At 44.4% G+C, this 12,698-nt stretch overlaps 1 protein-coding gene across 6 annotated transcripts in view; it reads right to left on the reverse strand.

The window, feature by feature from the left end:
* Positions 1-12,698, reverse strand: part of PBX1 (PBX homeobox 1) — a 316,248-nt gene that overhangs the window by 41,420 nt on the left and 262,130 nt on the right. The window lies entirely within an intron of this gene.

A 12,698-nucleotide genomic window follows, 5' to 3' on the forward strand; every position in this document is an offset into this window, starting at 1 on the left:
CAGTTGTTATGAAGATTCAAATGAAGGTGATATCTCCTCTTGGTGGAGATCAGCAAAGGCTTCATGGAGGAGGTACTCTGTGAGGTGAGCCTTGAAAAGTACAGAGGGTGACTGAGGCAAATAAAACAGGTAAAACAAGGGTGCCGACACCATAAGGACTGGTCTGTGTGAACAGATCTAAAAAGGCAGAAAGACAGGAAGCTACAAATTTGATAAGACATTTGTAGATCATCTTTCTAAGACTCTAAATCCAGATGCATTCAAACAATCAAATTGTTCTTAAGGATGTGTTTTAATAACCACCCTTTTCAAAAAGTATCCCATCATTAAAATAGTTGAAGGATGATTTGCTATAGTGGTTGATGCATGATTGTTTATGTATTTTAAAGCACTGAAATGTAAGTGTCCTGAAAGCTATCCTCCCCCCACCCCCGCCCCCAATCACTGGGCTCCTTTGCAGTTAATAGACCTCAAGTCTGGAAATTTTAATGTTGAACAGACTAGGTTTTAGGCAGTCCTAGGAAGTTATTTTTATTGGACTTTCCTTTTATTCCCAGAAATATTTGGGGGTACCTGGGGCAGGTGTTAATTTTGTCATTTAGGAGGGACCATGGTTTCTGCTCTAGCACAGTCTATCTACAGTACTTAAGAGCATGCTTAGCACTTAATAGGTGCTGGCAAAGTTTGTCCACGTTTCATTCATGAGAAAGCAGAGGTGCAAGAGGAAAGCAGGCTTCCAGATTATGATGGAGACAGAACCCAGGCTTCCTAACCTTTGAATCAGGCTTCTTTTCTCTGCCTTTTTCATCCACTTGGCATGCTCTGTCATCGGCTTCCCCAAATGAGGCTCTGACTGTCCCAGGAAAGCCAGGCTTTTAATTCAAAGCAGCTCCCACCATACCTCATACTTCAGCATGAGGGTAGGTTTTTTTTTTTTTCCCACACCTCCGTAAAGAGCAGATCTAGGTACCAAGAGGGCAAAAGGTCATCCTGGGCAATGCCCAGAACACGGATCAATGAGTAACTGCTCTCAAGTTCAACTCGCCATCTCCTAACTCGTCTGGCAGCTCCACCCACTCCCCTTCCTTGCTGGAAGACATTTCCCCTGTTGTTTGTGAACAGGAACAATGAGGGGAAAATGGGAATTCTCTTCTAACAGGGGGCTTTTCTTTCTCGTTGGAGGGCCCAGGCTCTGTAGTACAACCAGAATCAAGAAAAGAATTAATTCAATTTCCTAAGTCAGGCTGCTCACAGGGATGGCAATATCTTAGCCTCCCCTCTCAACCAAGAACACGTGGATTCTCTTGGTGCCATTTTTGGCTGATGGAGAATAGTGGTGGTATTTATTTTTCCCCAAAGAGAATCCTTTAGCATCCCTGACCTTTTCTGATGATAAAAGTAAGACATGCTTAGATAATACTTGCAGTTATACATGCAATAACACTATTTGAAAATAGGAGAAGTGCAAAAGGCAAAATGTACAATAGCCATAAATCTACTGCCCAGAGATGATTCCTCTTAGCTTTTTGATATTTGTCAGCCCTAAAAATTTTTATATGTGTATGTTTAGCAGAAGGATAGGTGGATAAATATTTAATTCACTAATTAAACAGACTAAAAGGTGTGTGTGTGTGTGTGTGTGTGTGTGTGTGTGTGTGTGTGTGTGTGTGTGTCTGCTGAGTAGGACGGGATTTTAGGAAACCTGACAGGGGTTCTGTGAGGACAAAGTCACAAGGCAGAGAGGAAGGTGCTGGTAGAAGAGGGGAAAAGTCATGTATCTTAGGATCGACCTGGTCTGAGACAAGTAGATGAGGAAGCTCTCTAAAGCATTTAGCATCCGTGTCATAGCGCATGTGGCACAAAGGCATTTCATTATGCTGCTCACACCCCCCCACTAGGACCGAGCCACACTACAGTGCCATTCAAATAACAATACGTGGTGCCCAAGACGGAGCCATTAGTAAAGGAAATGAGTTCCGTGGCATTTCACTAGGAGGGAATTATAGCAAGGCGCTCCATATTGACCGAGAGGTTCCAGGAGACTTCTTTTTGAGTTGTCTCAGCGCTGAAATAACTCACACAGTAGACATTTGATCTCTCTCCTTAAAAAAGTTCTGTTTTCTCAGGCCAGTGCGCAAGATGCCAGAGGGGCCAGAGAGCTCACAGATGGCGCAGACAGGAATTAGTTCAAGCCAGCATCAAGCCAGCATCTTAATTATGCTAGCTGGCCTGGTGAAGAGAATATATAAAACCTTTAACAAAATCTTACTAAAAATAAACAACTCTCTCTAACTGCCTTTTTTTCACTCCCCCTCCATTCACAGACACACAGGCACCCGCTTCGGATGGGGTGACCAGCTGTCCCAGTTTGCCCAGGACTCAGGGATTAATGGAATATGGGACATTCAGTCCCTGGTCACCCTACCCCAGGACATCCCAGCTCTGACCCTCTACTTCTTGCCAAAGTCAGGACACGGTAGCCTACAGGTTTCAACGAACAACAAACAAGTCGAACACTGGGAAACCTTAAAGGATGCTTTTCTCTGGAGGTGCTTTATACAATGGTATATTGTCTGCTGCTGTTGCTGCCAAAATGTCCACGAGATCAGAAACTGCGAGAAAAATCCCACGCGACCTTAGGGGTTTCCCATAAATCACTTCGGCTGCTTCGGCTGTGATGTAAGCTTTTAATGTAAGACGTTCGGAGGCTGCACCGTCTTGGGAAACAGCTGACCTCGCTTACTGCCACGTTAACCCCGGGGAGCGATTCCTTCCCTCTTCTGCCACCGCGGGTGAATATTAAGTAGGAAACGCTGCCTTTGTGTGTTTATTTATCTCTGGGCACAGTGCAAGTCAAAGACTGTCTCACTGACAACTGGGTGGGGGTGGCGGGAAATAAGACTTTTTCGCTTTAATTTTCTTCCTGCACCCCAACTTCCTCCTTCACTCTCTGATGATGCACAACTGTCCTATATAACGGACACACTCACTTTGCAAAATGCTGATGCTGGAAACGCCTTGAGGGGTTACAGGCGTGGGAATCTGCAAAGTCAATGCACTCTTTATCTCACAGCGTCCATAATGAGAGAGAGTGCACATTAACACCCAGTTCTTCGGGCTAATTCTGTAGCCTGTGGCTTGGGCAGCAAGACTTGAGCTAACGTTTAATTCCACCAGGGGAATCCTAAGCCACCAGCAGGCTCACCCTGGAAGCTCCTGGAAGAGGAAGCTCCTAGGATATACAATTAGGGCGAAGTGCAGCAGGTTTCCTAGTTAAGAAAATCTAGACTTTCGAAACACAGATTCAAGGTATTTTGGAACACAATGTTTCAGGAACAAAAAATGCCTATTTACTTTATATCCTGCCCTAATGAATTTAGCGCATAATTTGATGGACACCAAGTTTCGCCAGAACCCCATCTAATGGATAAGGCCTGTCAGAGGAGGGAGACGGAGCGAGCCACGGAGCTGGGGATGGAGCGATGGCTGATGGCACAGCTGGGGGAGTTTCTCCTAACAAAACACAAGAGCTCAGAACTGCAACTGAAGCCCTGACTTCTCTGTTCTCTGCCACCCTCCTTGAGCCGGAACAGGGGCCACCCGCCTCTCCCTCACTGCTGCTTTCAGCCCAGAGCAGCGGCTGCTGCTGGGCTGAGAACGGCTGGTCCCATCCTCCTCCCTTTCCCGCTCTTCCTCTGAGCTTACCTTAGCAGCACACGGTTGATGCAGAGAATTCATCACCTGATGTGACAGCCCAAGCGAGCCTGGCACTAAGAAACTCTCATTTGCAACCCAGAAATACGCTGAGGTGCCACAAACTGGCTGATGTCAGCACCGAGCCAAGCTCGATCTGCATACAGGCCAGATGCCATTACCAGAGATGCTTTCAGCATGGGTGAGAAGGTGGACGTGCTCCAGGCCTGCAACCACCCAGGCCCTGGTGGGGCCGGCCAGAAGAAAAACAGAGAAACATGGATACATCCTCTCTGCCTCGCTCTACGCACATGCACACACGTGCACACACGCAGCCACTGTTCATCAGGGGAGACACCGGCTCACAGAGTGGAGTCATACCCTAGACCCAGCCTTGTTCCATCCAGATAGAACTAGGTTGCCCTGATACGCATATGCTTCTCCGAAGACTATACTGTGGGTGCTTACCAAGAGAGGCTCTGGGATGAACGATGCTATTGGAAAAGCCCCTTTAGGGAGAAAGGAGTCAAAATTTCCCTGGGAGATTTTACAGCAGTAAACAGATCCATGCCTATTCTGCACCCCCTAGTCCTGCCTCTAGCTGCCACCAGATCTTTCCAAGATGTGGTTCCGATCACGTCACCTCCCTGTTTAAACCCCCAGTGGCTTCCTACTGGCCTCAAGATGCGGTTCAATGTCAGGGCCTACCACGTCCTGGACCTTGCTGACTCTCCAGCTCAATGCTCATGGTTAACACTTCAACTGTGTCAGGATACTTAGAAATTCCCGTAACAGGGTTGCCAGTTCACGCCTGTTTCTTTCCCCTTAAATACAGTGTCCCGCTCATCCACCTACGTGCCTCTCTCACCCTGGCCGTTTTTCAAGACTGAGTGTAAGTATTCTCCCACCCGTATCTGCCCCCAGCAACCTCTCTTCCTCCTGCAAGCCCCCTGGGCTGTCCCCCCAGGATGTACCCCTCTCTCTCATGTGCCGCCGTATTGCATTTGCTCATCACACATCTGTCTTACCTACTGGACCATGAGAACAGGGCTATGGGACTTATCTTTGATTCCAAAGTGCCTACCACAGTGCATGACACAGCACAGAATTTAGTATCTCTTGGAGGAATATAATAAGAGGTAAATAAATGTTTCGTGGCACTGTACCATCCATTCCCCAGGTGTGGACAGATCAGGTCCCTGAGTATCAGGTCCCTGACCTCCACAGTTCAGTCTGACTGTAGGTAAAGAGCAGGGCACACCTAGAAGATATTCAAGAGGCAGAACAGAGGCAGTGCCAGGTTTCAGGGTAAGTTTTACACCTAGAAAGTCAATTTTTCTCTTACTAAGTAGGTGTCAAGGAGACCCAGTACTTCCTAGCTTATCCCAAACAAGTAACCATGATAAATATTTATATTCTGTTTTCTTTTTAGGGAAAAGAGTGGAGAAAAACAAGGCACCCTGCCTGTGGCAGCTCCATCTCAGCAAGGAGTGTTCTGCACAGAGAGCAAGGAGCAGGAAGGGGTCCCACCCTGCAGCGGGAACGGTCTCCTAGGCAACAGCCCAGGCACCGTGGGAATCCCACAGACGTGCAGAACAGGCACAGCCCCTCAGTGGCCGGCAGGCTGTCTGCCCGCCTTGACTCTCTCCAGGGCTCAGGCCCACCTGCAGAGTCCTCTTCCACCTTAGGGCCTGGGAATGGCGTTGCAGCCAACTATAAGGCGCCCAGTTACATATACATTTTAAACAACAAATACTTTTTATGTTAAGTATAGCCCACGCAGTATTTTCATTTGCTAAATCTGGTCAACCCTGTCTGGGAAAAACATGTTCTTTCAGCTCTCCAATTTCTCTTCTAGTCTAGTTTGGTACCATAGGTAACTCGGAGTCGATTTTGCTGTTTTTCTTGTTTTGAACTCTTTGCACCTGGATCTCCGTACAGGGAATGTCTCCCCTGTGGCCGAGCACGTCCCCACCAAGCCCAGGCCCAGCTTCTGCTTAGCTCCCTGCTATGTACTGCAGCTCACTTACGACTGAGGTCATGATTTTCTCTTGCAACTGAAATCCTGCTCTGGAATTTCAGCCCACCAACTACGACCTGCCATCCCATTTCCCAGAAGCCAGTCCTCTGCCTAGATTATCCGAAGCCACTGGTTCTAGGATTCCTGTTCCCACGGCCCCCTGTCCTCTCTGAGTGCTGTCTACCACTAGATCCCTGGGGACCTTACATCCAAGTCACACCACCACACTCCTTACTCGTCTGGTTCCCAGCAGCCCTGAGATTTTGCTGTGACGGTCCATAGGTTAAGAAAGATCAGCTGTGCAATCAGCCGTTCCTGGGAGAGAAGAGACTTTAATGGTGTGAGCTGCTGTGGAGAAACAACAGACTTCCCATCGCCAAAGTGAGATTCCTTCTTACTCTAGAGAGAAGTCAGGCGAGAGGCTTTCTGCCTTTGTCTGTCCCTCTCCTCTGGTCTCTAGGAATCCGTGTCTTCTTTCAAGGCCCAGCGAGAGAACTACCTCCCTTCCAGCAAGGTTCTTCAGGGCAAACCATCACCCACTTCCCTAAATCCTGGTACCACCAACCTTTCGCCCTTTCACGTTGACGTCTAACCAGGCGCAGTTCTTACTTATTTCGATGTCCCATGTGAGCGCCAGGACTTACTCACTGTAATCCTTTAATTCTTAAATTCTACGAATAGGTCTTCAGTGCCTCCCTCATGTGATATACTAGGCATACAGTGGTAGATACAACACATTAAAAAAAAAAATCTGGTGTCTGCTCCATGAAGCTTGCTGTCTTGTGGGAAGCAGACATTCAAAACATCATCCAAAGAACAAGTAAAGACCCCAGATGGGTAAGTGCTGTGAGGGAGAAAAGCAGGGACCTCATTGAGGTGGGGGCTTCTGGAAAGTCAGCCTAAAAGTGAACAGAAAATAGACAAGTAACGAGTGGGGCAAAGAGCCCTCTAGGTGGAAGCAGAAACCCGCCCAAAGGCTGCAAGGAACTGCAAGAAAGCCAGAAAGGATGGAGCATAGGAGCAGAGTGGGGAGTGCAGAGGATGGGCTGGAGACTGGGATGGCTTGATCACGCCAAGGCCTGCAGGCCATGTGAGGGCTTTGATTTTTATCCTCAGTGAGATGATACATCATTCAGTCAAATCAAGTCACTGGAAGATGAGGATCACGTCTGACAGAGCAGCTGCTCAGTTAAGCACTTGAGTTGAATGAACAGAGAAGTGAATGCTTTGAACTGCTTCCTTTGGTCCCCGTCCCTGTGACCGTAAGGCCGCCTGGCTGCTGGTGCCCATTGTAACTTTGTATTTATGCGGGACTCACTGATAATTCTCTGCCTTTGGTTGCTGAATACATAAGGTACCTAAACAAAGTGTGAACTCCTATTTTTACTTCTCAAGCCAGGAAGCTAGGGCTCAGAAGCTAGAATTCGCCAAACTCAGTCCCCACTATATGCCACTGCTTTTGGACATTTCAAGTTTCAAATGCCTGCGGGGTGCAAATTGTAGAGAGTGGGTGCTACTGATCTTATGCTCTTAAGTTCACCTTCAAGGAATCTTTGTGCTATTTTTTTTTTATTTAATAATTAAAGTATAGTTGATTTACAATGTTGTGTTAGTTTCTGGACAGCAAATTGATTCAGTTATACACACATATATTTCATATTCTTTATCATTACAGGTTATTACAGGATAGTGAATATAGTTCCCTGTGCTAAACAGTAGAACCTTGTTGTTTACCTATTTTATATACAGTAGCTAGTATCTGCAAATCCCAAGCTCCTTTTTTTTTTTTTCGGTGGAGGGAGGTAAGTAGGTTTATTTATTTATTCTTAGAGGAGGTACTGGGGATTGAACCCAGGACCTCATGCATGCTAAGCAGGTGCTATACCACTTGAGCTATACCCTCCCGCTCCAGACTCCTACTTTATCCCTTTGTCCTGTGGTAACTGTAAGTTTGTTTTCTATGTCTGTGAGTCTGTTTCTGTTTTGTAAATATGTCTATTTGTGCCCTTTTTTATAGATCCCACATGTAAGTGATATCATATGGTATTTGTCTTGTCTGACTTCACTTAGTATGATAATCTCTAGGTTCATCTATGTTGCTGCAAATGGCATTATTTCATTATTTTTTATGGCTGCATAATATTCCACTGTGATGTTTCTTAAGATGCTAGGATCTATGAACCACGAGGTCAGCCTCAGAGAAGTCTTTCAGGGGGTTTTAATACCTTTCACTCCTAAGCCTCAATCTACCTCATCAAACTTGATTTTGGACCAGACAAACTACTCCTCTGGGGTCATACATCTGAGCCATCACCATGTGTGGTGCCACCTTGCTGGTTAATACAGTTTATGTTATACTGGCAGAGCGAAGTCCTGGTCTGAGATCTGCGCAGTCAGATGGTAAACCTAATCCACGTTCACTTGGTATGAATATGAACTCTCTTACTACAAGGCACTATCTCCAGCCTTATCTGGCATGCGCTCTAACTGCTGTTTCAAGGGCGCTCAGTCAAAATGCAACTGCAAAACTCAGCTGTGGCACCTATCACAGTGTGATACCCTGCCAGCGCCCAGCGCCACATGACCGAAGTGCACATACAGGTCAGCTCCGAGATCAAGATCTACTTTGGCACCTTCTTCACATCATCCTCCCCTAATTCATCTGTTGTGAAGGCCCAGAATTAATACTGCCACGTAAGGCACTTGAGACACAGAGGATGGCTCTGGTTGAACCTCTTGTGGCTGGTACAGGATAGGAGGTCGTGTACGCCTCCAGGTTTAGGGTTGGTTGCTTTCTCTTTCTTTTTTTTTTTTTAATTGAAGTATAGTCAGTTGCAGTGTGTCAACTTCTGGTGTACAGCATACTCAGTTGCTTTCTGATTTCTATTAAAAGTGCAGATAGGACAGTTAACGTAAAACGTTTCCATGTCCCACAGACTTAGGGAGTCCTTCGGTTAAATGTCCATACAGGAAGTTCAGGCTTGAGATTTGTTGTATTTAACTTTTCAGAGACAAAGAAAAAGCAGCTCGGCTTGCTTTACTAAATAGAGGTGTCCTAGTGCAGAAAACCATTTATATCTGAATAAACATCCTCTACACCCAGACTGGCAAAACCAAAACACACACGCTTACATACATTCACACACAGTATACAAAAACACGCATAATTTCCACATACTTTATCATATTGACGTAGAACTAATACATGTTCAGAAAATACTCACAGCACCTAAAAAATGTGCACACGTGCACACGCACACACACACACACACAGATGCTGGAAAACGGGCTGTGTAAGACAACAGATGATTGTCTTTACTCATGTAGCCAAATCTGAAAAATTCAAGCAAAGAGTATTTTTCTTCTTTCACTCTCAGTATAAATGATCTGATTTTGCTGATTCTGTATAGCACCAGATTCTTCATTTTATTTTCATAACCTCTGAGTTTTGCCTTGGCTTTGCTGAAGGACTATTATCTACTCAGGGCACACACAGGGATCATAGAGACACCTTGACGATGAACGGCGACCAGCCCCGGAACACACACATAACTCGCGGTGTAAACCTGAAGGCTATTTGCCATCACGCAGGAAGCTAAAGCCTCTTAGACTTTTCTGACCATCCAAGAGACAGCAATTACCCCAGATTATCAGACCCACAATGACATGCCGTGTAAAGAGAGACACCGAGCCAACTCCACATCCCCAAGACTGGCATATTCAAGTACACTTAGGACATTAATAGCAATTTACGTGCCATCACTGAGACAAAGCCATAAAGGCTCCGCTGGCAGCCTCTTATTTTGAAGCCTATTATTTGTGGGAGTTACAGGCTATAATCACAACAGAAACTTTCAAAACCCTTATCTTCCGTGACGCACCAAATCTATTTCAGAGCCATAATTGCTATGTCACCGGAGAGTTTGCTGCTTAATGCACTCAAATGCCATTTAGTGTTTGCAGGGTCATTACAGCTAACAGAAGGGTGGTGGAGGGGAGAGATGTGGTGGGAAGTTGTGGGGGAAAGGCAGACAGAGAATGTTGAGAGGAATGTGCTAGAACGGGGCACTGGGCTCCACTGAGCCTTATTGAGGGGATGGTCCTGTTTTGAGAATTCTATTTACCTGTGAGATGAGGGCAGGTGCTTGGAAACTATGTACTCAAGAGTTCTGAACTTTTTTGACACCATCCCAGGTATCTTTAGTGGACGCTGGGGCAAGGCCTCTTTTATCCTGAGATGCTCATCCAAGGATAAGAATGGGTTGATTTTTTTTTTTTAATTTTAATTTTTTTTCCCTTTTAGATTGTCCCAGTAATCTCTGCAGTGGAAATCTTCCAGGAGTTTGACGTGGCTTTTCTGTACATGTTCTGCTAGGTGGGTGCAAGGGGCAGAGGGAAGGATGATGGTGAGATGTCAAAATTCAATAACCTAGAAGAATGTGCTGCCTGTCAGATGGTAAAAGAAGATGCAAAGAGACAGAGCATCCAAAATATGAGAAAACATCTAGTCACTCAAAAGACCATTTTCTAGACCCGAGTTTAGCTAAGGTTGTAAGAAAGCTTTTAAATTATATGTAGCTTCATTCCTTCAACCTGGCTATAAACTAGCCAATGACTTACTCGGCAATTCCTAATACTTAGGGGAATACTAGACACAGGGTAAATCTTCAAGGAAAGTTTTGACTGACTAATGTATCTGCAGGTTCTTTTAGACAATTTGGGTTCTATTTTACAGTCCTGTGTTTTTTCAGAGACTATAAGAAATATAGAAAATGTCAAGCCAATTCAGATTGCAGGGTTAATTTTTTTTTTTTTTTAAGATTACTATCAGAATCACACATAGATCTATCTGCCTTTCATTTTCTTAGGCTAACAATCCAGCTTTCCCGCTGGAGAACTTTACACAGAAATAGACGGAATGAGACCTGGGGCCCTATTCCACATGAGCCTTCCTCCAGTGAGAAATACAATTTTCTCTATTTTCTCAATATTGGCCAAGTGAGAAATGGAGTGATGTCCTTCTTGTGTAAGAGTTCTTAGAAGTCAATAAGAAAAACATGAACGTTTCAAGAATACATATAACAAGACTAACAAAGAGATGAAAAAAGGTTCAATCTCATTAGGAAATCAAAGAGATACAAATTCCATTAAAATAAGAATGAGCTGGCATTTTATAATGTGATAATTGACAAAAGATCGAAAAGCCACTAAGACACTGTTACTGAGGGTGTGAGGAAACGGGAAATGATCAAAAATGCTGTGGGAACCATCAATTCATGGAAGTGTCCAGGAGAAAGAGTTTACAATACATCACAAAGGCCTTAGATTTGTTCACATCCTTTGATCCAGCAACTCCGTTTCTAGGAATTTATTCAAGGAAATAATAGAAAATATGCACTATATTTTCTGTACTATGATGTTTGCCACAGTGTTGTTAATAATAGTAAAAAAAAAAAAAAAAGAAAAGAAAAAGAAAACAGCTCAAATGTTCCACAGCAGAGATTGATTAAATAAATTACAGACTTCCCTGGTGACAAACTCCTATGCGGTTATTAAACTTATGTTTGAGAAGAATGTTTAATGATATGGAAAATATTCACAATATATTTTTAGTAAAATAAGCATTTTAGTAAAATGATACGTTCGATATGATCGTAACTTTCCTACACCCACACAATGTACTTACACACAAAATGCTAGACGGCTGCAGAGCAAAAAGGGAGCAGTAATTTTCTTCTGTGTGCTTTTCCTGCAGTCTCCAAATTTTCTACATTAAACATTAATTTATAATCAGAAAAAAAAAGGAAACATAAACAAAGCATATGGAGGCAAGCCCACATCTAATTTAGATCTTTGTCTCATGTGTTTGAAAGGTCTTGGCTGATGTCTAGGATTCACCCGAGAAAAGAGCAACACAGTTAAATGGTCAGGTATAGGTCTGAGGAAGAAAGACGAAGGTAAGTGGGACACCTTTGCCTGGAGAACAGAGTTAGCAGGTGTCTGCATAACTCTTCTCAAAATGTAATTACCTGTGAAGAGTATTAATCAGTTGTTTTCCCCATTCCACAAAAAATGAGGTCAAAAGAAGGGGGCTAAACGTAGCAATCAACTTAGACAGGATGGAGAGTTGCCTGACAAGAAGCTCTTGCTCCCCTCTGTGTTCTCCTTGCCCTAATGTCCACAATAACTGGTTAATAATACATTCCAAGAGAACGTCTGCTGACGGAATGAGTAAATGGGTGAATGAATGAACTGCAGATCAGGCAAAGTCCTCAGGGACAACACCTGCCGCAGGAAAACAGTAGGGGGAAGAGAAGAACCAGCACCAGATCTGTGGGCTCTGAACAGACCCAGAAAAAGAGTTCTGGTGTGAGCTGGTGAAGAGGATAGGGTTTAAGCTATAGATAAGCTGGAGGTAAAAGGTGGGTACCAGGTTGTGATAAATAGAAAAAGAAGACAGAAAAAAAAAAAAAAAGCCATTCTCTGCCGGAGCAACTCTTTCTGGACAACAGAAACACACAAAAGCATACATGTGGGGGTTCCAGGTGGACAGAAAATCTAGCCACAAGTTGGTTTCTGGGTTTAAAAAAAAGACAAAAAAAGGAAATCTGACAACTGGTTCAAGTAGGCTCACTTCAAAAAGCATGCATTAAGCACCTTGTGTGTACGAAGTCTGAACTGAAGGCTGGGATGCAAAACTAGCATCCTTCTCCTCAAGAAACCAGGGCTGCAGGGAAATGAAGAAAAGAATTGGAGAAGAACTCCCACTCCAAGCCCAATGCACTAAGTACTATGTAGGTGCAGCCTGGAGGAACTAGGAAGTCCGTCTAGGAGTAAAGAATCCTGGTCTAAATCCTGTAAAGTGAGTAGGATTTTGAGATGTTTTCTTACTGCCACAGTTCCTGGGCCATAGATTCTGTTGCTTAAGGATTTTTTTAAACATCATTATTGTGGTTTGTTCCTGTACAGTGAACTACATATAGTC

The sequence above is a fragment of the Camelus ferus genome, chromosome 21 (assembly GCF_009834535.1).
Source record: "Camelus ferus isolate YT-003-E chromosome 21, BCGSAC_Cfer_1.0, whole genome shotgun sequence".
Taxonomy (NCBI): domain Eukaryota; kingdom Metazoa; phylum Chordata; class Mammalia; order Artiodactyla; family Camelidae; genus Camelus; species Camelus ferus.